The sequence below is a fragment of the Sciurus carolinensis genome, chromosome 10 (assembly GCF_902686445.1).
Source record: "Sciurus carolinensis chromosome 10, mSciCar1.2, whole genome shotgun sequence".
Taxonomy (NCBI): Eukaryota; Metazoa; Chordata; class Mammalia; order Rodentia; family Sciuridae; genus Sciurus; species Sciurus carolinensis.
The window spans coordinates 32,974,201-33,000,649 of record NC_062222.1 but is presented as its reverse complement, the minus strand read 5'-3'; positions in this window follow the sequence as shown (position 1 = coordinate 33,000,649).

The window sequence follows — 26,449 nt, the reverse complement described above, 5'->3', positions numbered from 1 at the left end:
AACTGAAATCTTAACTATATTGAGTTTTTTGATTCATGATCATGGAATATCTCTACATTTAGGTAAATATTCTTTTGTTTCTGTCAGCAAAGTTTTGTAGTTTTGCACTTATTCTGTTACAATCTCTTCAAGCAGTTCCTATTTTCATGCTACTTTAAATTGAATTGGATTTACTTCATATAGATTTTATTTTGGAAAAGGAAATGTTTGTATATTCATCCTGTACTCTGTGAACTTGCTAAGTTTATTTATTATTTCTAGCACCTTTCATAGATGTCTAAATAACAGTATAGTAGATCATTTTTTATAAAAGAAGATGATTTTACTTCCTTCTGATCTTTAATATCTTAATCTTTTTTTTTGTCTTACTGAATTGGTTAGAACTTCCAGTACAATAAAGAACATAGATGACAAGTGTGAACTCCTTAGCCTTGCTTTCAATCCTGGCAAAAAAGTATGGTATCTTCCATTACTATCTATAATGTCAGCTGTAATTTTTTTTGTTGTTGATTTTTTTACTGGTGTAGGAGGAAACTCTTTTCTGTTTGGTTTTTCTCTAACATTTTATCATGGGTGATGATTTTTAATTTTTTTTACACATGTTTAGGTGATTATGTTTTTCCTTCCACTTTGATCATTAGAGTGATTGATTAATTGAATGTGTTAAACGAATGTGGTATACCGGGGATAAAATTAGCATTGTCACTGTAGATTACTCTGTTAATATGTAACTAAATTATATTTGCTAATTGGTTTGTAAAGAATCTTTGCACGCATACTCATGTGAGATATTATATTTTAATTTTCTTTTCTTATAATCAGTTATTTTTTACTTTTTCTTTTTCTTTCTTTTTTCTTTTTTTTTTTTTTTTTTGGTACCAGGGATTGAGCCAGGGATGCTCAATCACATCCCCAGCCCTTTTTTACTTCTTATGTTGAGACAGAGTCTTGCTAAGTTGCTAAGAGCCTTGCCAAATTGCTGAGGATGGCTTCAAACTTGTGATCATCCTGCCTCAGCCTCCTGAGCTGCTGGCATTATAGGAGTGTGACACCACTCCTGGCTTGTGGGTTATCTCTTTGATAAATCAGAAAATGAGAAGAAAATATTCATAGAAATAGAGAGAAGTCAGGATTGTGTAATTATTACTGTTATATTACCACATTGCAAAAATGTCATGTGACTTTCCCATAGATTTTAAGTGCCTTCATGGGTAAGATTCTTTTACTTATCCCACAGCTTAGTTGCGAGTCTAGTTACTAATTTGATAGATTAAGTTTTTGTTTGGTAATATAAACTTCTACCTCCCCCATCCAAAGAGTATTACTTCCTGCCCATTAATAGTGAGCTTGGTCATGTGACTGACATTAACCAATGGAATATGTGGGGAGGCATGAAACTTTAAACCATTTTTGACTCAAGGTCTTAAGAAACAGCATTTCTTGGCTTGCTCCCTTGAAAGTTTCCAACCTCTATCTTGGCAGAATATACCTTAGATAGCTGCTACTCCCCCACCCTTGGCTCAAAAATGAGACTCAGAAAGAAAACTTGACTTTGACTTTTATCCTAGAAGAGAGTTGGCCCAGGTAACATGGAGATTAGTAAATAAGGAATAGTATTTACTGATGTATGGCACAAGTATTTTTGTATTCTTATGTGCAAAAAAATTGACTTAGAGACTTAAGGCACTTAAAAATGTATAAATTTAGAAGCGAAGTTTCTGCTTATGATTGATTATGTCTGAGCAGTTCCCATTGGGCCAACTCTTTCAAGGATAACAACTTTAAACTTTGGACAAAATATATGAAAACAATTGTTTTAGAGACCAAACAAAAGTAAGCAGATATTGGGAGCTGGGACATGAAGTAAAATAAGCTCATTATATATGAAAAGGTAAGAAATCTCAGCAAAGAAATAAAACAATTTTTAAAAAATCAATAATAATTCTAAAATTAAGGTACAGATGAATGGATAAATAAACTGCGGTATATATATAAAATGGAATATTACTCAGTGAAAAAGAAGAATAAAAATATGGCATTCACTGGTAAATGGTGAAGTTGGAAAATATCATGTTAAGCAAAATAGCCCAAGCCCAAAAAACCAAAGGCCAAATGTTTTCTCTGATAAGTGGATGACAATATATAATGGGGGTGGGAGGTGGAAGAGAAGAATGAAGGAACTTTGGATGGTGTAGAGGAAAGTAGGGTAGGAGGGAGTGGGGAATGGAAAAAGAGCAGAATGAAACAGTATTACCCTATGTATATATATGATTACATGAATGGTAAGAATCTACATTGTGTACAACCTTAGAAATGAAATGTTGTACCCCATTTGTGTACACACACACACACACACACATACCAATGGAGGCTGAGTTCATCAACAATTTGGAAATAAATGGCAAAAGATTTAGTAAAACTAATGGTAGGTGAATGTGTTAGAGAAAACAAAAAGATACGCAAAGAGCCTCAAGGAATTGGGGACAATATCATGAACTTGAACACATATGTAATTAAGATCCCAGAAATAGGAAAGTGAGTTAAAATATTTGAAAAAATAGTAGTTGAAATGTCCCCTTGGGCCTGGGGCTGCGGCTCAGTGGGAGAGCGCTTGCCTAGCATGTGTGAGGCATGGGGTGCAATTCTCAGCACTACATATAAAAAAATAAAATAAAGGTTCATTGACAACTAAAAACATTAAAAAGAAAAAATCCCCTTATTGGTGGAACACTTGTTTATCTTGAAGAAGCTCAGAAAATTTCAAGTAGGATAATATCAAAGAAAACAAACCATGTGATATTTGTTGGAAATCATACATAAAGATAAAACCATGGTAACAGCCAGCAAAATGATATTTAGCATTCAGAAGAACAATGAGTTGGAATTCCATTGTCTTTGCATCAGAAACAATGGAACTAGAAGACAGCCATAAAATAACTTTAAGATACTGAAACAAGAGAACTATCAATCCAGAATTCTATATGCAGTGAAAATCTATTTCAAGAATGATGGCACAATGAAAGTGTTTTCAGATAAAAGAAAACTCAGAAATTCATCACCAGCAGACTTACGCTAACAAAATGCAAAAGGAAGTAGCATAGCATGAAGAATTATAGAAAACAGAATGCTAAAATTTAGGAAAGAAATGGAAAACACTGGAAATGATTATTTGAGAGACTTACACAGAATAGCCACAGTAAAAAAATAAATAACAGAGATAAAGATCTTGGATGGGATAATGAACAATTTTTTTCTTAAATGAGAAAATTTGAATCTATGGAGAAATATATATAAAAAAAGACAGAATGACAGATCCTATTTTAAAGTAAAAATGTAGATATCAAGGCAGATACAGTTAATTCTTACAATTCTTGGTATTTATATTCTCCAAGGTCAAGGTCACTGCAAACATTGACTTAGCAAATATGGAACTATGGCCCCTATGAAGCTTTGCTCACATATTTCCTCAAACTTCCTAAAACTTTATTTTATGTTTTTTTCACATTTAAAGACACCTCAGATAACATGTATTTGTTATGAATAATTAATTTTGTGATTTTAAAAATTATTTTAAACCAGGAACTTTGAAGATTATTTTTCTTAGATAGGTTCATTGAACAAAGTCCTTGTAAAGGAAGCCAGTCTCACCAATGTCAAAGGTTACTATGGGTTTCCACATAAACCTTTTGCATAAGGCAGGTAATTTAAAATGTTTTCTGCAACCTCCTGGTCTGTAGAACCTCTTACCTCCAAGTTTAGTTATTTGGCACCTTTTGAAACACATGAGGTGGAAAGCACTAGCTGAGAGGACTTTAACACTTCCCGGCCCAGGTGTACTTAATCATAATTTCTTTATGCTTCACCATCGCCACAATGTTGTTCACTATGATGTTTGTCTTTTCACAAATCCATACTTTTTGTTGCTTCTCCGGCTTTTCCATAGCTTTATCACATACTATAAATGTTATTTTTGCACTTTCCAGAGAGGCCTCTCCTAGAGATTGGCAAATTTTCTCTTCATTTGTCTGGTTGTATGGTCTCATTGATTCATTAACATTGAACTCACAGCCAAAAGTACCATAACTCATGCCTGAACAAAGCATTTCCCACACAGTCATTATCCATTACATCTCGGATGCAATGATGAACATTTTCTTCTTAAATGAGAAAATTTAAATCTACGGTGAAAAATATGTAAAATAAAGACAGAACGATAGATACTATTTTAAAGTAAAAATGTAGCTATCAAGATACAGCCTTTGGTACTTTTAAAGTATCATATGTAGCTATCCAAGATACAGCCTTCCTGTATCTTAGAACACTAGACAGTATTAGTTGGCCTGCCATAACAAAAATAAATAAATAAATAAATAAAACACAGACAAGATGGTTGAAACAACAGAAATTGATTTGCTCACCATTCTGGAGATTGGAAAGTCAAGGTTCTTGTGGGATCAGTTTCCAGTGAGGCCTCTATTCCTGCTGTGCAGATGGTTAACTTCCCTGTGTCCTCACATGGTGGACATAGAGAGAGTGAGAGATAGAGAGCGAGCTATTAATCTCTGGTGACTCTTCCCCTTTTATAAGCACATAAGTATTATTAGATTATGGGTCCAAACTTATGATTTCATTTAACTGTAATCACCTCTAGAAGGTTCTGTCTCTAATACAGTCACATAAGGGGGTGGGTAGGGCTTCAATATATGAATTTTGGAGGGATACATTTTAAGACAAGGCACAATGCTTTAGTAGTGAATTTGTGAGCCATTTTAAATATAAACATTGTCAACAACAACACAACAAAAAGCAACCATATAAACAAGGGAAACGTCAAAATAAATAGCCCAGTAAAGAGACACTTGTTTGCAAGAGCTGAAATAGAAGGCAGAGCACCACCTTGTTAGACCATAGTTGACAACATTAGAATATGTGCAACTCAAATATTTTGCAGCTCTGTACCCATCTGCACATAACTGTGAAAACTCTGCATGTATCAATTTGTGAGTTACAAATAAATTTTAGCAAGAAGGCAAATTGGCAATTATAGACTCCATGAATAATGAGGAAGGTCAACTATATTTGTATTTGTTTCTCAGAAACTCTCATTTCCTTGTTGACAAATAAAGATTGGAGGAGAATTTATGATCTGAATCAGTGAAGAAAAACATGGTGAATTATTTAGGTAAGTTCATGGTTAGTGGTGTTGCTAGTATATTCTGGTTCATTCTTTATATTCATAAAGTTTTAAGTGGAAGAACAAAAAATAACAATAGTAACACAACTGTTTATGCAGTACCTATTACGTGTAATCCCTTGTTCAAAGTGCGTGACCATTAATCTGCACGAGAACTCTATGAAGTAGGTACTTCATAGAGTGCTTGCTTATTTTATACATCAGGAAGAGGAAGCACTGAAAGTTTTAGCAATATTACATTATTAAAACATGTCAGGATACTTTTTCTCATGGTCATAATAAAAATAGCATATAGTATGTGTGTAGTCATAAGTAACCATCACCATTTTCAATATGTTTATTTTTCCAAAATTATAAAAAAGAAAACCAAGTGCATGTGTTGTATACACACATTTACACAGTATTCACTCATGCATATGAACAGGGATAGTAGCATTCAAGTTTAATTGCTTATTTCATGGTGCAATTTTGTAATAGCCATATCTTTTTCCAGAAATTTTAAACAAATCTGGGCATGTGAAGCATATTTGGTGGAAATGAAGAGAGCAAGAATACAGTTTAATTGTGATTAATCATAGGGAAGATAATGCATGCGTGGGCTTAAAGATTCAATGGGAAGAGGAAATCGGAGAAGTGAAGTCCTATACACCTTGGAATGAAATGTGTTTCTAGTATATGAGTGGGCAGGTTTTCTTTAATAAATACTATATCATACTGAGCATCCTATTCCTTTAAAAGCTTTTACAACTTAGTGTTATTTTTCTACTCCAGAACACAACTAAGTATAGTCTGTCAACAACAGTTTTAGTTTTACAGATTTAAAAAAGTACTTGATTCAACTTAGAATTGATTGTGAGGTGTAGACTTCTTAATGTTTAATATATTTATTAGAAATTGGTGGAAAAAATCCTAAATAAGTTAGGCTCACACATGGATATGATCAAAAGGTCAGGATTTGAATGAATATTTATTTGAAACTTTCCCAACTATAAGTCTAATCACATAAACTATAGTTTTTTTATTTACTTAGGAGAAAAAAGATAAAAGTCTAGGATGAAGTTAAAGAAGGAGTCTCAGTATAGACCAGTAGTTCTCCAATCAAGATGCATATTGCGGCCATCCTTAGGTTTCTGAAGAAATACCATCACCATGTTACCATCATTAGAATCTAGTGTGTGACCTGTGATCGGTGTTGAAAGCTTCTCTGGAACTTTTAATAAAAGATGCGGAGCTTTGAGTCTAGACTATGTCTGTACTGTGTAGCTAACTAATTCAAATCTTAGTTATCATTTATCAACATCATCTAGAGAAATCCTAACCTTTATTGGGTAAATTTCTTTAGTCATGTCAACTTTGTCATTTTCGTTGTAACAAATAATTAGATTAAACAACACCTTTGTTGATATTTCAGACTACTTATTTCTACCATTCATTTGAAAGAAACATATAGTAGATTAGTCATTGGGGAATAGAGGGAAAGTCATTGGGGAATAGGAAAAGAAGGAATAACAGTAGAATAAATATGATATGATTTTCCCATGCACATATATGAAAACAAATCCCACTATCATGTACATCTGTAAGAATGAGATCCTAACTGGAATAAGATATATTCCATGTTTATATAATTATATCAGAATGGACTCTGCTGTCATATATAACTGGAAAAAACCAATTAAAAGAAAAAAGAAATGCAAACACTTGACTCTATGTCATACGTGGACTCTGTTAAAGAGTGGAACTCTGCTTAAGCCATCTGGAAGCACAGAGGTATAAATGGAGTTGACCTTAATCTATCAGTACTCATGGCTCAGAGTTTAGAGAAAGTAGTTATAGTGAACTTCTAAGATTCCTTTGAATCAGGGATTACCACTGCCATTTCCATCTAATTTACAGCAAGCCCATAGAAAGTCCATTTGATCTTTTAAAGTGTAGTGCCTTAACATATTGTGTATCTGAGAACAAATAATTCAGAACTTGAGGTTGTACCTATCTTTTCAGGGGCATGCATAACTTGCATGTGACTACCTGGGACAACTTTGGAACTTCATGACTAGACTATTAAACTATATTAAAAGTAGAGCAATGTTCTTTTCAATCCTTTGGTGTAACTTCTCAAGGGAAAATAAAATACCGCAGCAAAAATGACAGCTACATTTCTGCTTCTTCATCCATTATTCGCCTTCAGTGCTGTCACATGGATTCTAATTAGGTCTTCCTGTGAGGCTCTGATCCTTGGAGACACATTGGTTTATTTTTTTCTGGCCTGTAAGTATCACCAAGCAGACATGAAAGATGATTCTGTCCTCCTTCTCTCAGACCTACTTTCTTTTCACATCTTTAGAAAATAATATCTTTGCTTTTGCTAGGTATAATCCATCAGTACCACTGGTAATTATGTACCCTGGGATGTTTGTATATCAGTGAGGGTGGCGTCTGCTTGTTTTCCACTGTATTTACTAATTGTATAAATAATTCCTTTAAAAGGAGTAAGCAACTTCTCCTATTGTAGGTTTCTATGTGTGGCTGGTCTGAGATTACAATAATCAAAAAGAAAAAAAAGTGCACTAACATAATAGTTCATAGGTCTGTTTGACAAGAGAAGATTGTACATGGAGGCAGAGTCTCATAAGAAATAACTTGTATTCTCAGAGGTTGTGGTATGTGTGTATAACAATGTTGACTCTGTTCTAGTTCAAACCACTCACTTGATTTTCAAGTGTCACTGAAGAGCTATTTATGCAGAGCTTTGTTCACTATATTAAATTCAACAATATCTAAGGCAACAAGTAATACTAATAAAGTTTGGTTTTTGTATCCCAAGTATTCTGTCACTGAGAAGAAATCCCTAAATTTGTATGACGTTTTTTCACATCATTAAAAGTAGGTAGGGCACATGTTCAGACTGGAAACTTGCAATGAGGGACACTTTCAGACTTTCTTCTATATTATCAGTACTTGATGTTAGAAAATAATATATAGTCCTTCATAAATAATCATCTTATTAAGTTTCCGAGATCATAATTTGCTATGTTTGATTTAGACTACACTTCCCTATCTAGACTCCCTTTATGTTAAGCTGTGTGGAGTTGGTAAGATATAGTGAGGTTTGTGTTTCTACAGTGAAATATCCGAGGCAACTAATTTCATGAAAATAAAAAGGTTTACTTAGCTCACAGTGTTGAAGGTTCAAGTTCAAGATCTGGCGGCTCCATTGTTTTGGCTCTGTTGAGGGCAGCAGTTGGCAATTGCGAGACAGTTTGTTGGAGCAATTATGATTGTGTCCCAAACTGGAGTAGAGAGAGAGAAGAGGAAGAGACCCAGAGTTTTGCAATCCCCTTTGAGGACTTTGCACATGCTAGGCAAGACTTCTCCTATTGGACTGCATTCCTAGTCCATTTAAAACAAATTTATCTTGAGACAGTCTCACTAAGTTGCCCAGGCTGTCCGTGAACATGCAGTCTTCCTGCCTCATCCTCCTGAGTAGCTGGGATTACAGGTATGTGTCACTGTGCGTGGCTTGCAAACTATTTTTATAGCATTACATCTTTCGAAACATGCAAGGTCGAAATTTCTATGGTGATAATTATCACTCCTATAGTGATAATTTCTGCAGTTTTCAGGAATTTCTGAAAATTTCCCTAAGAAATATGTCACTTACTCATTCCTGAAACAAGACTCATTTTAGTTCAAGGACCTAGCTAGAGAATTTTAAAAATAAACAGTACACTCTCTTTAACTACTTGTTCCTCAAAACTTTATAACATTAAAATATGGAAAGGTTGGAACCTTTTAAAAATTCAGATCTAGTAAACTGAGTGGAGATTATATGTCAGCTATGTTGTAATCTGATTTTGAATAATTTGTTTAACATTAATCATCTAGCCCACATCATGTCCCTTCAAATAGTTCAAATAAATTGATTGAGTACAGTTGGACTTTAAGAAACTAGTATCCTAAGTCACAGGTGATGCTTCCAGTTTATTTGTTTTTGTGATTTGAGTTGAAGCAGGGAACATTTTTGTTGTGAGGACTCTCAGTTTGCTCCCACATGCTTTAAAAATTCCACAGCCAACATTCAATTAGAGAAAAGTTCCAGTTGAAAGAAAAGTGCTTCCATTGTCTCTTCTTCAAGTAAGAAATATCTTTGGTCTCTTATCTGTTGCATTTTAATTTTAAAAGTAAAACAGCACTCTCTTATATACAAAATGATTAACATTTTAAAAATCCAGTAAGGCAGAAATTGTAAGGGAAAGACATTCAATAGAACAGACATTCATATAGAACAGAAGTATTATCTTGTTGATTCATTTAATATAGCACCTAGACCAACAAAACATGAAAAGTTGCCAACAATTTATTGGTATTACAGAATTAAATCTTTCTTTCATTAGCTAAGAATATTTGCATATTGTATTATGTTTCTCTCCTATGAGAGTGGTATTACATCATTTCAGTTATGAAAACAATGGAATACTGCTTATCACTGGAAATTGCTATGTTCCCAATGAGCAATAATAATTTAGTTCATGTAGCTAAGAGATAAATGACTTAAGTATATACATATATATCAAAGGGATGATCCTGACAGACTAGTGAACATGTGTAGTCTGTAATTTAGGCAATCTCTGAGATTCCACCTATTTATGTGGGACATGTCCCAAAATTAGGACATTTTGAGGGTAGTATAAGGCCAAGAAACTCCTTAATGTGAACCAAAGAATCACAAGAACATTTGCAAATCTAATATTAGTCTTGGAACGTTTTGACTTGGACAAGCCATGTTGTATTCTTTATCTACCTTTCCTTATTTTTCTTAAAGGATAAATGGATTTTGAACCCAGAGAGCTGAGATTTTTTTTTTTTTTTATGGTTCTACCACTAGATAATAGTAATACCAATTGTCCACTATTTGTCATGGAGCAAGTGACAGTACTAAGTTCTTTAAATGCATTGGCATGCTTAATCCTCAAAATAATCTGATGTATTCCTGGTACCTAGAACAGTGCCTGTCACCAAGTAATCATGTAATAGATTAAGAAATGAATGTGCAAGTCTGTGAAGGAGATATTATAATGTTTGCTTTGTAAATGGGCATAAAGAGACAAAAAAAAAAATGGAAGAACTTGTTTAGGTTTATACCATCAGCAAGAAGCAGAGCAGGAGTTCTGTCTAGTTGACTCCCAAATTCGTGCTTTCAGCCTTCATGCAAATAGCTTCTTCTAAATCTTTGGACCCTTAGTTTATTATTAGGAAAACAAAGATATTTGCCATGTGATCTCAAAGATCTTTTCCAAATTAAAAAAAAAAAAATCCATGACTAACCTTTGGAAAAGTAACATCAAATATAGATTTGAGAAAGTAGGTATGGAAGCCAAGAGGTGATGCATTGTCTTATACTTTTGAAAAGCTGGCAATTTATCTGGGTTTGTTGCTGACTGTACAGTGTGAATCTCAGTTCTTTCCTTCTATATACTCTCTTGCCTGTATTTCTGAAACCCAAACAACTCTGAAAACCAAAACTTCTGAAACTTATTTGGCTGTAAGACCTGTCCTGACTTGAATTTCTTTTAGTGCAAACACTAACCTGAATTGACATGAGACAATTTCTAGTCTTTATCATATGTGTAAACCTTTGTTTGGCTGTCCAAATACTAATGTTTAAAGTCATAAGACACTACATCCTGTCTTTGGAGAGGGGAGAGAATGTCAATGAATTACACAATTTATGCAATATACACTTTCCTATAAACCTAAGAAATTATAAATTATAAATAAAGAACAACTGTCGAGAAGATCTAGGGACAAAGGACGGTGAACTTGCTCATACTTATTGAGCACTCTATGGTCACTGTGGGGAAAGAGAGCTGAAGATGAACATTTATATTAAGGGCACAGATTTTAAGATGACATGCCATTCACTAATGCAATTTAGTTTTCTTATTTGTAAGAAGAAGCACCACCAGATATCAAAAAATATTTCAGATGGGAATGCTACTAGACAGGATGGTATGCCTTTCTATGATATGGTCTGTGATTGAACCCAGGGACTTTTAAGCACTGAATCTCATCCTGAACCCAATTTTTATTTTTTATTTTGAGACAGGGTCTCTCTAAGTTGCTTAGGACCTTGCTAAATTTCTGAGGCTGGCCTCAAACTTGCAATCTTCCTGCATCAGTCTCCCTAGCCACTGGGATTACAAGTGTGTACCACGATTCCTGGTTTAGTCTGTGATTCTTGAACGCAAAAATAGAAGACAAAAAGTCTGGAAGTGGCAAGTTCATTCTAGAAACTGCTTAAACAGAATAAAACTATAGTCACCCTCCCAAATTCTTCAATATACATCTAGTTATTCTTTGACACTCCTACATTCTGTTTTGTTTTGTTTTTCACTTATATTTTTCTCATCTCTATCCTAGATTTAGAGCCATCAGGGCACTTTGAGGTAACATAAAGAAGAAAGAAAAAAGAAGCAATACCTTATACCCACATGGTACCTCCTGGTTTGAATAGATTCTTCTTGGTATTATTATTGAAGAGTCATATAAGACAATAGAGAAGAAAAGGAAGGGGTAATTATAACCCCATTGACCAGATTGAGAAATTTAGGATCCTACATTTAAGAGACTGGCATTTTCAGGCAGTATTTAAAGACAGTGGAGGGCCTAGGTCCTAGAATTCAGAATGTTAGCTATGGAAATTTGTCACTATATGGAATAACTTTGCACCTGAACTTTCATCATTTGACTAGGGGTTACCCTTAGGATATTTCTCTTTTTAAATAGATGTTATGTAAAAACCATGCCCAATTTTCCACAAATATGGAAACAAATAATAGAAAAATTATGTAAAATGACAGTGGAGGAGTATGACTCAGATTTCCTGCCTGCTTTCCAAATGATTTTCCTAGTCTATTCAAAATACAGGACAGACTTCCTAAAATGGCACTGTTAAAATACTTTTTTTTTTTTTTTTGAGAATCTGGCAACTGGCCAAGAATTCATTTTGATACTGCTGGAACTAATGCTGTACTTTATAAAGTGGGTCACAGCATGCTTCAGAGATATCTTAAAGATGCTGCGGGCTTTCACTAGGATGATGGGAGCTGTTTGGGGATCTGGCTGACTACAGTGCTCCCTTGGCAGCCTTCACCTGGGCATTCACAGCAGTCAGGCTCCTAGGTGATTGCATGTCTGTGATGCTGGGACTCTAGTATTTAACTCCTTTTCATCTTCCCTTACACATCATTGGTCTTCTTCCTTATTCATTTTTATTGACAATGGAAAAATATAGCAATGTCAGTGACTTTTAATTAGGGGTATTCTATAAACTGAATTGATTCTCCCCAAATTCATGTCAAAGCCCTATAACACCACTCCTATTGTGTGATGGTATTTGGAGATGGGCCCTTGGGAAGAGAAATTGGTTTAGATGAGGTCTTGAGGGTAGGGCCTTTGTGATGACATTAGCCTTCTCATAATAGAAGACACTGGAGAGTTTGCTCTCGCTTTTTCCACTGTCTCTGTGAGGACAGAAGGAGACCATTTGCAAGCCAGGAAGAAAACCCTCAGCAGAACCCAACCATGCCAGTACTTATGGGAAGCCACCCATGGCCTGTGTGAGAACGAACTGTAGCTGGGCCATTAACCAGGAAAATCTGGTCTTAGGAAATCTCGGTTATTAATAACTGATCGAGATTGCCTCAGTTAAGTGGTTACATTGCGTTAGCTCACTGGTGAAGTTTAAATGCAGGTCCTGGGTGTGGGAATGACTCGCTAGGGCCAAATGACTTGTTTAACTTCACCCCTTATCCTGTTTTTCATAGAAGAAGCTCCTACCAGCTCCTTTTTGATCTGTACCACTACAAATAAACCAAGCACAACTCCTTCCTTTGTTAGAGCCAGACCCTCATGGATGGCTCAGTCGGTCATGTCCCTGCTTCAAAGGTAATTCTGTCTTCTGTTGTTATTTCTGATAAATAAATTTCATTAGCCTTTTATTTTGCAGCCAGCCCCTCCCTTCTACAGGAGCCCTTTCCCTAGCCCATGTGGGACATTGGGGGATAAACACTCTGATCTCAGTCTCCAAAACTGCAAGATGAAATATTTCTGTTGTTTAAACCACTCAGTCCACGGTTTTTTTGTTATAGCATCTTGAGCTAGTAAGACACGGTACTGTGCTTCCACCTCAATAGAATCACTAACAAAAATGCCCTTACATTTCTTGAAATGCAAAATTTATTAGAATGAGTTATTCATTAAGCACTTAACTCTAATGATATGAGTTTGTAGGTATAATAAAAAATAACATGGCATAGTTGAAAATGAACATGTCAGTTAATTGAAAGTATAAGAAATGTAACTGACAGCCATGGTCATCTAGTTAATTTTGTGTTACAGAAGAATGACTTAAAATATCTTATAAAACAACTTCTTGGATTCTTCCAAGTTACATGATCTCTTTTCAGGTAGTCAAATCAAAGTCCAACTTGCTCTTTGTCATTCTTCCTTTATCCTTCCTAAGCAAACAACAGTTTTGGGGAATTCTCTGTGTCCTCACTGGAAGACCATGATCTCTGAGTCTGCTCGTCAGCATATAGATGCTTTTTGTTTTGCCTTATCACTAAATGTCTTGTAAACATTTACTGCTAAAATACATAGCAAGAGTGGACTTGTTCCTCAGTGGTCAATAGGTCTGGGTCAGTTAGTGACTTCCTGATGGACTGTTTCAGTTTCTGCTGTGTTTTCTAGTTTCCATCTGTGGTTCACTCACTGCTCACACACAACAATCCCATTATAGACTTCTTACTTCAAATTTCACAAGAGGTCTCCTGGAGAGTACAAGCCTGCCTTCATTTTGCTCAATGTAATGGGGTACTAGAAACCAATATGAAGAGGGACTGACAAAGGGGAGGAGATTGGCAATGGTCAGGTTAAAGAATTTCTAAAATGACTGTATACTGAATTACTGTTACACAACCCTAAAAAATGAAATATCATCCAGAAATAGATGCTTTGGAAACCTCTTATCAACCATGTTCAATAAGCCCTAAGCAATTTCTAAAGAAGATAAAATAATCCATGCCTTTATAAAACATCATTTTGAGCTGAAGTCTCTTATTTTGAGTTGTACAAACTCAAATGGGACAATGGGTTCATTTGGTCATTTATGAATAAAATCTGTCTAGAATTTTAAAATAATACTTTATGAGTTTTTCCTAAAATATAAAGATAATATTAATTGAAATATCGCTTAGGTTTGTTAATGTGACTAAAATATCTAGGTGTGTGCTCTAATTTTCTAAATTTCCTTTTCTTGATTAATATTATATATGTGTATATATATATATATATATATATGTATATATTAAATTTCAGGTTACCTATTTTAATAATATTTAAAGGATGATCTGCATTTTTCTTACCTCTTTTAGTCTAATTTTGATCAATATTTTATCTGTTGACACAATGGAATACTACAGAGCCATAATAAAGAATGAAATCCTGTCATTTGTGAAAGCATGGATGGAACCAGAAATCACTACATTAAGTGAAATAAGCCAGGCAGAGAAAGACTAATGCCATATGATGTCACTGAAATATGAAATTTTAAAGAGTTGATCTCAGAGAAGTAGAGTGGAATGATAGTTGTTAGCATTTGAGGAAGAGTGTGGGAAAAAGGATGGGGAAAATTTTGTCAACAGACTCTGAGTCACAGTTAGATAGTGTCAGAAATTCTGGGGTAGTATTGCACCATAGGGCAGCTGCAGATAACAATAATGTACTATACATTTCAGAAAGAGAAGACATAATTTTGAAAGTTTTCACCGTAATGAAATGAATTGTTTAAGGAGATAAGTTTAAACTGATTTAAATGTTTTATAGTGCATACATGTATTAAAACAGTACACAGGTACCTCAGTAGTATGTACATTTTTATGTATCAGTTAAAAATTTTTATCTGTTGAAAGTATCTATTTGCCAAAACAAAAACAGAAACCAATCAACCAAACAAATAAACAAAAAGACTTTGCCTTAATAAGAAATATCAGAGCTGGAATAAATCCAGAGATTTTTTCAGTCCAATATTTGTGGATGAAACTAGAACCGTGATACTGAGTGAATGGTCTATTGTCAATTAGACACTAGCAGAAAAGACATTAGATCAAGGTTTCTTAAATCTTTGTCCCATGTTGTTACCTTACAATCTGAAGGTCAATTTGAAAAAACTTACAGATATTATACATAATTTTCAGAATAAACATCACATGTTTTGTATTTGAAAATTGCTATACATTTTAACTCATTCCTCTGTCCTTGAGTATTATGTGTCAGATACCATGCAAAGCACTTGTCACAGATTTAACTCATTTACTTCTCAGAGCAATCAAGAGTAAGAGCATCACTACTGTGCTCTTTATCAGATAGATGAGGAATCAGAGGAAAAAGCAGTTGAAGTTACATACCCCAAACTATATTGTAGGTGCATGGTAAAGCAGGATTTGAGCTCAGACTGCCAGCTCCAAAGCATGTTGAGTGCTGTGCTGTTCTCTTAAGACCCCCTAGGTAGTCACAGAAACCTAACTTGTTTGCTCTGATACTGAAAACATTGAAAATTATGACATTCATGTATTCCTTTTCTATACTACTCTAAACAAACATAGCAACACATTTGTGATTCATCATTAACAAATTAAGATATTATTTTTCCATGCTAAACTTTTATAATAAATAGAAATAATAATAATCAAATAAACAAAATAACCCACTGCAAGTTGCTCTGCTAGACAGCTAGGAAAATGCAAGTTTATTATTCATGGATGTGGGGGCTGAGAGCAATACAGCTGCACATACTCAAAAAGTCTAAGTATATCCAAGCGCTAAGTTCTATGCAATGGAAAGTATAAACAAGGTTTATTGGTAGAGGAGCAGAGCAGTCTGGGATGGTTCAGAGGCTTGTCAGGAGGTAGGGGCTGGATAGTCATTGCCTCAAAACAGTGTGAGTTACCTAGACATTAAATTCTGATGATTTTTCCATTTTTTTCAAGGTAAGAATTTATACCACACAACTAACCCTCCCCCTGCCAAAAAACCCCACTGGTTATCTCAGATAAAAAATCAATGAAATTGCTCAGTGTGTTGCATAAAGAGAGGCTTATCAAATGAGCATTTTATTTTCCTGTTGAATCATTTGTGATAAAGTTTTGAATTTCTACTCTTTAAAACCTGGAACTGTTGGCAAATATCCTTACAAATAAAGAAGACAATTAAATTATTATATGAGTGTTAACTATGCCAGGTCAAAAAAAGAGATCTCATGTTTTACTAAAAAGAAACAGTTTATGGTATATTTTCAAGTCACTTATAGGTACTTATTTGGTAAAGTAATTAAATTTACAATATTTTATTTGCCAGATTGATGTAAAAATGGATTTTATAAATTATTTTTCTATCAAATTTTTTCTTACTAAGACAGTCTAAAAAATAATAAAATGATCTAGATGAAAAATGTAAAAGGATAAATAAGATATTCTTTATGGTAAAATTAGCCTCTAAATTCCCATTATGAGATTTCCAAAGGTAATTTTATTCTTCATTTAAGCAATTGATGCATACTTAGAACGTTGGGATAAATTTGGAAATTCAGTGGCATTCATAGGCAAGAATATTTTATTTTATTTTTTTCTTTAAATTAAGCTAAAATCAGATTTAAATTCTACATTCCTAGGTCTCTGTGTAGAACTAATGCTTTGGTCCAAATTTTATTTTAAAATTTGTAAAAGATATTTTAATTCAATCTTTGAAAACAAACAATTTCCAGTTTGAATAATGTTATGTTAATTAAATTACAATTGATTAAGTCAGGCAACATTACATATTTGCTGGTGCTTCAATTTTAGTCAGGAGAGGAATGGATATGCTTTAGCATTCAAATGCCACCATCCTGTTTAAATTCATTGCTGTTCTGTGGAAAGAGAAACAACAGAAGCAGCTGTCTTCTTCCTCCACATTTAGCAGAGAATTCAATAACTCTCAGAGTAGGCAGGATTGGATACTCACTGTCAAACACAGTTGCCCAATTCCGTGCAGAGGATTTTTTTTTAGTATTCCGCCTTAGAATACTAAAAGGTTGAAACATGTAAAATATGCAAACGTTTCATTTGCAAGTCATAATGAGAATATAGGACTCAGGTTCCACTTAGCATTGCACCATTATTGGTTGAGCTCAAGGCGTTTACTGAAGATATGACTGTTATTAATATCCAAACCAGAATTTACTAACAAAAATAAGTTTCTAATCATAGTATTTCTTTTTCATTGGTGAGGAATTTTTTCCTAATTTTTTCATCTTTGTTAATGGGACACTCTGGATTCTCTTTTAGATTATACCAACAGTCTGACTACATTAGTCTTCTAGGTAGGGTAAAGCAGATTATGCAGTTAAACCTTCAAGCAGTACTAGCCCAAGAGCATGCTTAAAAATATTACTTTAGAAATATCCTGACAGTCATAACTTCAGGGCAATTTGGGAACTATTTTCAGCTCTGATCCAATCTGAAAATTAGCCTTTTTAACCCAGAGTTAAATTTTTAGAAAACTTCTTACCAGTGTAAAATGGGTCAGAAAACAGAGACAGCAAAGAGAAGGGGGCTGTTGAGATAAAATAGGGATTTTGTATTGTACTATGTCAATAGCCCAGTACAAATTTTTTTAAAGATGGATAATCACGTAAAGTATAATTATTTTCCTGGTACTTACTATTCTTTCCTTTTTTGTGATTTTGAAGTTTATTTGTACTGTACATATTAATGGGACACCATACTGTGAGGTATATTTGTACATTATATAGCATCTAAATCAGTTAAGCACATCTTTTTATTGAAACATTTGCTATTTCTTTGTTAAAGAACTTGAAACTTCTTAAAAGTTTGTTGGAAATACTTAAAGTCCTTTCTTTTAACTTTGCAAGACATAGTACATTATCATTACTTATAGTCACCTTACTATTCAATGAATAACTTAGTCATCATTTTCTTACTCCATTATTTAACTGAACACAAAGTAATGTTAAAAAGTACTGTAAAATATTAAATTTTGAATCTTTCTAGTTTGAACTATGTCTTTTTCTTTTTTTTAGTACTGACCATTCAACCCAGGGATACTTAACCACTGAGCCACATCCCCAATTACTTAGGGCCTCACTAAATTGCTGAGGCTGGCTTTGAACTTGTGATGCTCCTGCCTCAGACCCTGGAGCTGCTGAGATTATGGACTAGCACTACCATGCCCGGCTTGAACTATATCTTGAGAGGCTTTAATGAATGCAGTTTGGTGGGTCTGAATTATCTGCACACTTTTCAAACTTTTTTACAGAAGCTTAGCCTGGGTGATGGTAAAGGGGAGAAGGAATGATTGTGCAATTGCTATTCTTCAATCACATTTTCTTGATAGCAACTATCTTCTTTTTGCATCCACAACCAGGCTGAATTTGTCAATCCACCAAACCTGCACCCAGGAAGAATATTTGCTCTCTGAAGTTAGCAGTGTAGAAATTAGAGTTATTAGGTAACCTCTGCCATGATTGCTTACTCTGTAGAAACTTAGAGGGATCAGATCCATTCTCTACTTGCAGCCAGAATGAGGGGAAAGAGTGCTATAATTGTCCTAGATGCAATAGCAGGGTGCAAACAAATACAAAAGGAAATTTTGCATTTTTTAAAATTAGCTTTAACACTCTCAGATTTGATAGATAACCATGTGATAAATGGATAACAGTAAAAGGAAAACATTGAGTTTAGCAGAGCACAGGTTTGGCTATTATTAATCTGATGAACTTTTCATTTATAACCTTTGAAAGTGCTAATAACATAAAGTGAAACGTGGGGGGAAAATCCCTGCTGAAGATATTTTTAGGATTTTTAAGGTGAACAGAGATGGGTAACATTAATAACTGGGAGCCCGATAATATTTTTAAGTTTGTACATTTTTAGTGAATTTCATTATCTTAGGGGACACATATTCAGTTAGTTTTTTAAATGAATAAAATGTGCTCCTGAAAGATTCTTTTGTGTAAGTAAAAATTATACTTTGAAGGTACCTTGTTATATTAAGGAAATCTATAGAAATCACACTTGTAGGGAAGTTATATTCCTAATTATTTTCTTTTCAACATTTAAATCTAATTCTATTACTTATTCATATAGGGCTAATATTTGTATAATTATTGATTACAATAATTATTTATTTGTATAAATATTCTAGCTATTCTATATTGAGCATGTGAAGAGCAAAGTTGATTGAAAATTCCTGGATGATAGCCGTTCTGAGTATGGTGGAGAAATTGGGACCAGACTGGCTAACCTCCCATAAACATCTAGGAAATTAAGCATAATAGATGACACATCTGTGTCCAAATAGGAGACAGCAGGCAACATGAATTACGGGCCCTGAGACAGGGGGAACAAATGAGGTGAGTCCTGCAGTTGCCTTGGCTTTCTGCCTAGCACTCCAGAGCACTGTGCAGGATGGGAATACAGAGCAGAACATAATGGCCTCACTTAGTGAAAGAGACATAGAGCAGAGCTGGGGGAGGCTGCAGTGGCTGTAATTTAGAGGACATAATATCAGAGACAAGGAAGCTATGTAGAAGAAAGAACTCCAGAAAGCTACATAATAGTCCCCTTGAGTCTGTTGCTAAATACCAAGCAAAATTGTTAGACATTAATTCCGTAAGGTCAGGCAAAGAGTGATCAGGGAATTGTACACTAAACTATTCCCAGAGCTCATTCAGGTTTGGATAATATTGAAGTCTGACCACCCACACTGCTAAGTCTCTGAGAATCTGGGACATTCTGTAGATACCTAATGACGGTTTCACCTTAGTAGTAGGTCTGTAGCCTGTGGTTTCTAAGATGCTTCCTCTGATCCACTACCTGGGATTTATGCAATTTTATACCTTTCTCTCCTTTAGTGCAAGCAGGGCATAGGGATCTGCCTATAATGAATAGAATACAGCAATAACAAGATGTTGCTTCTGAGATTAGAGTAGAAACAATTCTGGCTTATATTCAACTTGTTTTCCGTCTTCATCCCTTGCTGACTTGCTTTGATGGAAGACAGTTGACACATCATGAGCTGTGTTATGGAGAACCATTTGGTAAAGAACTGAGGGTTATCTACAATTTAATCTTGGGAACAGTCACTTGATTGAGCTTCAGAAAAGGATCCTCCACAGTCAAGCTTTGACATGACGGTAGCTCTGACTGACACATGGATTGTAACCTTAGGGGAGAGCGTAAACCAGAGGAAACTGTGCCTGGATTCCTATGAAACAGACACTGTAAGATAATAGTAGGTGTGTGTGTGTGTGTTTTACCTTTCTTATTTTGGGGTACTTTGTTATGCTTTAATAAATAACTGCCCAAAGGTGAGAAGTTGCCATGATAAGTATCTCAATGGAAATATTTAATGGTAGGACTAACCTAACATTAGGTTCATAGCTAGTTAGATTTGTTAACAGATCTTTTAAGTAAGTCTCGAATTAAGCTGATCAGCAATAATGTATGCATTAACAAAATAAATTTCTCTTAAAGGGATACAAATATAATATTCTATCATGTAAAATTTGCAATATCCAACATCCAGTCAAGAAAACATAGGAAATTCAAACTATTATAGAAAAGACTTAGCTACTAGAAACAGACTCCCCCAAATGATAATGATAGCATAATTAATAAATAGGACTTTGCAACATCTATGATAATTATACTCAGGTATTTAAAAAACATATGAAAATGATGAGAAAAATTAAAGATGCATACATGAATCAAATGTAACATCTAGATTTTTATATGACTCAACCTGCTATAGGGAATAAAAAGATTAAAAACATATAAACAGTGCTTCCTTAGCCTTCCTATTACTCTTCCTCAAAGTCTCAATTACCTGCTAGTGATGTGAAGCAGTTCTACCAGTGTGATTGGAAACTCAGAAGAGTTAGTGGTCTCCAATTTTCCGAATTGGTAAATATTAATATATTTACATTGTAGAAGCTCTGTGAATCTCAAGTAAGCTGACACCAAGTTAGAAAAAAAAATACCTTGGCACATCTTAATCAAATTGATAAATACTAGCAGTAAATGAAAATTTCTTATGCTAGAAATTTGATGACAATCTAATAAAAGGCAAGTTATTTAGAGAGGGGAAAAGATAACCTAAGCCAGATAGTAATAGAATAATATCTTCAAAATGATAAAAGGAAAAAATCCATCAACCCAAATTTTATATTTAGCAATAAAGTACTTCAGAAATAAAGATTTTTCAAATAAACAAATGCAAACAGAATTTGTCAGTGGCTGACTTGTACTTCAGGAAGTGTTTAAACAATTCTTCAGGATGAAGGATAATAATAGCAGATGGGAACTTGGATTTGCTTGCAGTATTACCATCTAGGGGTGCTGGGTTCATCTAGAGATAGCAAGCATGAGGTAGGTTTATTGCAAAGGCGACAGAGATACAGAAAGACTTTTCCCAAGAGAAGAAGCCCCAGAACTAGGAATGGCCTGTTCTTTTTATGGTCTAAAATTTCCTCCTTTCCTCATCTCCTCCTCTGTCCACACACTCCTCACTATTATTGATTGGGGCTTTCTTTGCCCCCAGGTCTGTTTTAGTTTTTCTATTGGATCCCCCATTTAGGAGCATGACTACTGCAGTGTCTGTCTGATTGGGTTCCCCGCTTGTGTCCATGAGCACTTCCATCAAGCAGGCAGCTGACCTCATCAGAAGACCCTCTCCATGCTCCTTGGTCCTGTCCCTGCCCCTGACCTCCTTACTGACGACCTTGCCCTGGCTGCCTAGGCCCTTCTACATCTCCTTCAGTAATATTGTTGGGATTGGTAATGTGAGTATGTGAGTAGTCTAATGTTGTCATCATGACTTTCTTATTTTTAATTTCTACAAAAGATAAGTGACTTAAAAATTCCCTATGGGCTTGTAATGTAGGTATGTTATAAATCTGAAGTAAAACAAGAGCACAAAGTATGGGGGATGTAGTTTATTGTAAGGTGTTTTTACACTATATGTGAAGCAATGAAACATTATCTGAATGCAGAGGATAAGTTGAAGGTCCATATGGAAAACTCTAGAACAACATTTAAAAATGAAAGATATTACTATAAGGTAATATAGAAAATAAAAAAAAAACAAATATAAGAAAAATCAACAGGAAATCAGGAAAAGAGGGAAAATAACAGAGGTACAAATACAGAACAAATAACAAAGTGACAGATTTAAACTCAACATTATCAATAATTAAGATTGGCAAACAAGATAAAATTGCCAGGCCCAACTAAATGCTGTCTATAAAAAATAAATTTCAGCTATCAAGGCACAGAGAGATTATACATATAATTCTGAAATACATATAAATTTTTACCACATTTATATGCATACATATATATGTATATATCCTTATGTGTCTGTTCCTAATAATAGGACTTCAAATGTGTGAAGCAAAAGTTGCCTATACTGAAAATCACAATTAAAAATGATATGGTTGGTTTCAACAATACTCTTCAGTAATTGATAGAATAAGTAAATAAAAACTTAGTAAGGATAAAGAAGATTTGATCAATAGTATTAACTAATGTGAGCCAACTGATATTTGTGGAATGGTCTACTTAGCAATAGCAGAATATATGTTGTTCTTAATTACTCACCAACATGGACTCTATGCTAGGCTGTACGACTTGCCTTAATTATAAGAGAACTGAAGCTGTAGAGATCATGTCCTGTAATGTAACAAAATCATTCTTATATGTAATAGAATTCAATTTTAAATGACAGCAGAAAGGCATCCAGAAAATCAACATACTGTTAAATAACCATAAGCTAAGGGAGATTTACAAAAGTAGCAGATTTTCTAATTTTAATAAAAATAAAACCACTAATTTTTAAGGTGCATCTAAAGCAATGCTTAGAAATTTAAGGCTTTACATGAATGTAGCAGATAAAAGAAAGGTCTAAAGTAATATATATTGCCATTTAAAAAATCGAGGAACAGAAAATAAAAATTAAATTTTAACATTAATAATAGGAACTAACTAATAAAGATGAGTACAGAAACCAATGAAATAGAACATAAGAATTAAATAGGGAAAAAATCAATAAAGAATTTTAAAAGATCAAAAATTGACAAGTTTCTGGATGATCTGGTAAAAAACAAAAGAGTGAAGACACAAATTATCAATGTCAAGAATAAAGAGGGAGTAGTATTCTGCATTTTGAAGATATTAGTAAAAAATTGGGGGATATTATGGACAATTATTTCCCAATAAATTTGACAAATTATATAGAACTGAAAAATTATTGAAAAGATACAAATTAATAAAACTGATAAATCATAAATGGTTTGTTAATATAAGGAAATTAATATATTCTATTATGTTGTATCATTGAAAAATAGGGAAAAGTTGAAATTTTTTTTTGCCTTTGATGTCTATGGTTAACTGCCACAGTCCTGTGTGAATATTTTAAGATAGCATTGAAGAGCTTTCTGGGCAAAATAACGTATGTGCTGTAACATATATACTTGAAGCTCAACAGCATTATTTATTATTGTTGGGAAATTTTGCTTCTATGTTGATCAGGAATAATGATATGTAATTTTCTTTTTTGCTGTGTTCTTGTCTGGAATAATTTTGTAAGGTTCCCCTTCCTTTCAATTCCATGCAGCAGTTTCAGCATTATTGGCTTTCATTCTTTTACTGTTATATTGTGTGCATGTGCAAATATGTAACAATAAATTTAAAATACAGAACTTCCAAGTATAATTTTAAAAAACTGGTAAAAAAAGTTTGGTAAAATTTCATAGTGAAATTATTCATTCCTGTGTTTTCTTTGTTTGATGACTTTTCAATTAGCTCATCAATTCTACCTCATCAATGCAGACATTTTGTGTTCTCATTGCTCAATTTTGGTAGGTCATGTGTGTCCAGAAATTTGTACTTTTCTTCTAGGTTTTTTAATTTATTAGTATATAGCTTTTCATGGTATCCCCTAATGATTCCTTGTATCTCTGTGGTATTTGTTGTAATGACTCCTTTTTCCTCTCTGATTCATTTTTCATCTCTGATTTGGGGATCTCTCTCTCTCTCTCTCTCTCTCTCTCTCTCTCTCTCTCTCTCTCTCTCTCTCTCTCTTCTTAGCTTTGTTAACAACAAACTCTGCTTCATGGATCTTTCATATTTTTTTAGTCCTGATTTTATTCAGTTCTATTCTGATGTTTACTATTTCTTTCCTTTACTATTTTTAAGTTTGATTTTTTTTTCTAAATTCTTAAGAATTGCTATGTTGCTTATTTGATGCCTTTCTACTCTTTTGCTGTAGGCACTCATTGTAGTAAACTCTCTTAGTAATGCTTTTGCAGCATCCCACAAGTTATGGCATGTTGGGTTATCATTTTTATTTGTTTTGAAAAAATTTTAATTTCTCTTCTGATTTCCTCAATGACCCGTTTGTTCAAAAATATGTTGCTTAGTCTCTATAAATTTGTATAAGTGCTTAAGTTTCTATTGCTATTTTCTTCTAGTTTTATTTCATTGTAATCAAAAAAAAATGAAGGATATGATTTTAGTTCATTTGATTTTGTTAAGACTTTTTTGTGGTCTAATATATGCTCTATTCTAGAGAAAGTTCCACGTGCTGATGAAAATCATATATTCAGAAGCATTGCATGGAAAGTGCTACAAAAGTCTGTTAAGTCCATTTGATCTATAGTATAGTTTAACTCTGATTTTCTTTTTTTTTATGATCGGTTATTTTGATGATCTGTCCATTCATAACAAAGTGGTGTTGAAAGTATCCATTACTCTTGTTTGTAACCCAGCTATCCCTTTAGTTCTAGTAGTGTTTATTTTATAACATTGAATAATCTGACATTAAGCACATATGTTTTACAATCATTATATCTTCTTGTTAAATTTATATATTGATGTTATACCGTGACTTCTTTGTCTGTTACACTTTTTGTCTTAAGGTCTATTTTATCAGACCTAAGAATGGCTTCCCCAGAATGCTTTAGGCTTCCATTTGATTGACATATCATTTTCCATCCTTTCACTTTTAGTCTGTGTGCACCTTTATTTGTGAGGTGAGTTTCTTGTAGGCAGCATATTGTTTTTTGCTAAGTCAGTCTGTCTTCTGATTGGAGAATTTCATCAATTTACAAAGATACAATTCAAAGGAAAGGATTTATTAATGTTGTTTTATTGATTTTCTTCTAGTTGTTTTGACTATATCTTAGTTATCTTTTTGGCTTGATGATTTATCATATTGATAATATTTGATTTTTTTCTCTTTTGCTTCCGGTGTCTATTTCTTATAGTGGAATTTATAATTCCACATTCTTTTATGATAGTAGTTATCTTTCACTTTTGAATATACACCCTTGTGTCTGTTGTAAGGATGGTCTGGTGATTATGAATTCCCTCAGTATTTGTTTGTTTTGGAAGATTTATTTTTTTATATCTGAAGAATAGCTTTGCTGGGTATAGTAATCTTGATTGGTAATTATTTTCTTTTGGAATGTGGAATATATCACTCCATTTCCTTCTTGTCTTTAGGGTTTCTACTAAGAAATTTACTGTTAGTCCGATAAGGATACCCTTAAATGTGACTTGGTGCTTTTCTCTTTCAGACTTTAAAGTTCTTTCTTTGTCTTATACTTTTGAGATTTGGATTTTAATTTGACATAGTAAAATTTTTTTTTCTGGTTATGTCTACTCTAAGCCTTTCGTACATGGATATACATTACTTCCAAAGATTATAAAAGTTTTCTGCTATTATTTTATTGGACAGATTTTCTATTCCCTTGACTTCACTCTTCACACTGTCAGGTGTACTGAAAATGTGGATTGTTTTTCTTTAATTATGTACCACAGATCTTGAATTCTCTCTACATTTTTTGTGAATGGACTATTTAAATGATCTGTCTTCAAGCTCAGATATTCTATTTTACATTTGATCTAGTCTGTTGTTGAGGTTTTCAAATGCATTTTTATTTGATTATTGGTCTTTTCATGTCCAAGATTTATGTTAGGTTCTTTCTCAAAATCTCTAACACTTTGCTGATATTATTTATATCTTACATTGTCATTCTAATTTCACTTATCTATTTATGTGTATTTTCTTGGATCTCATTGAACTTTCTTATAATCAATCCTTTAAGTTCTTTATCAGACATTTTATCCATTTCTA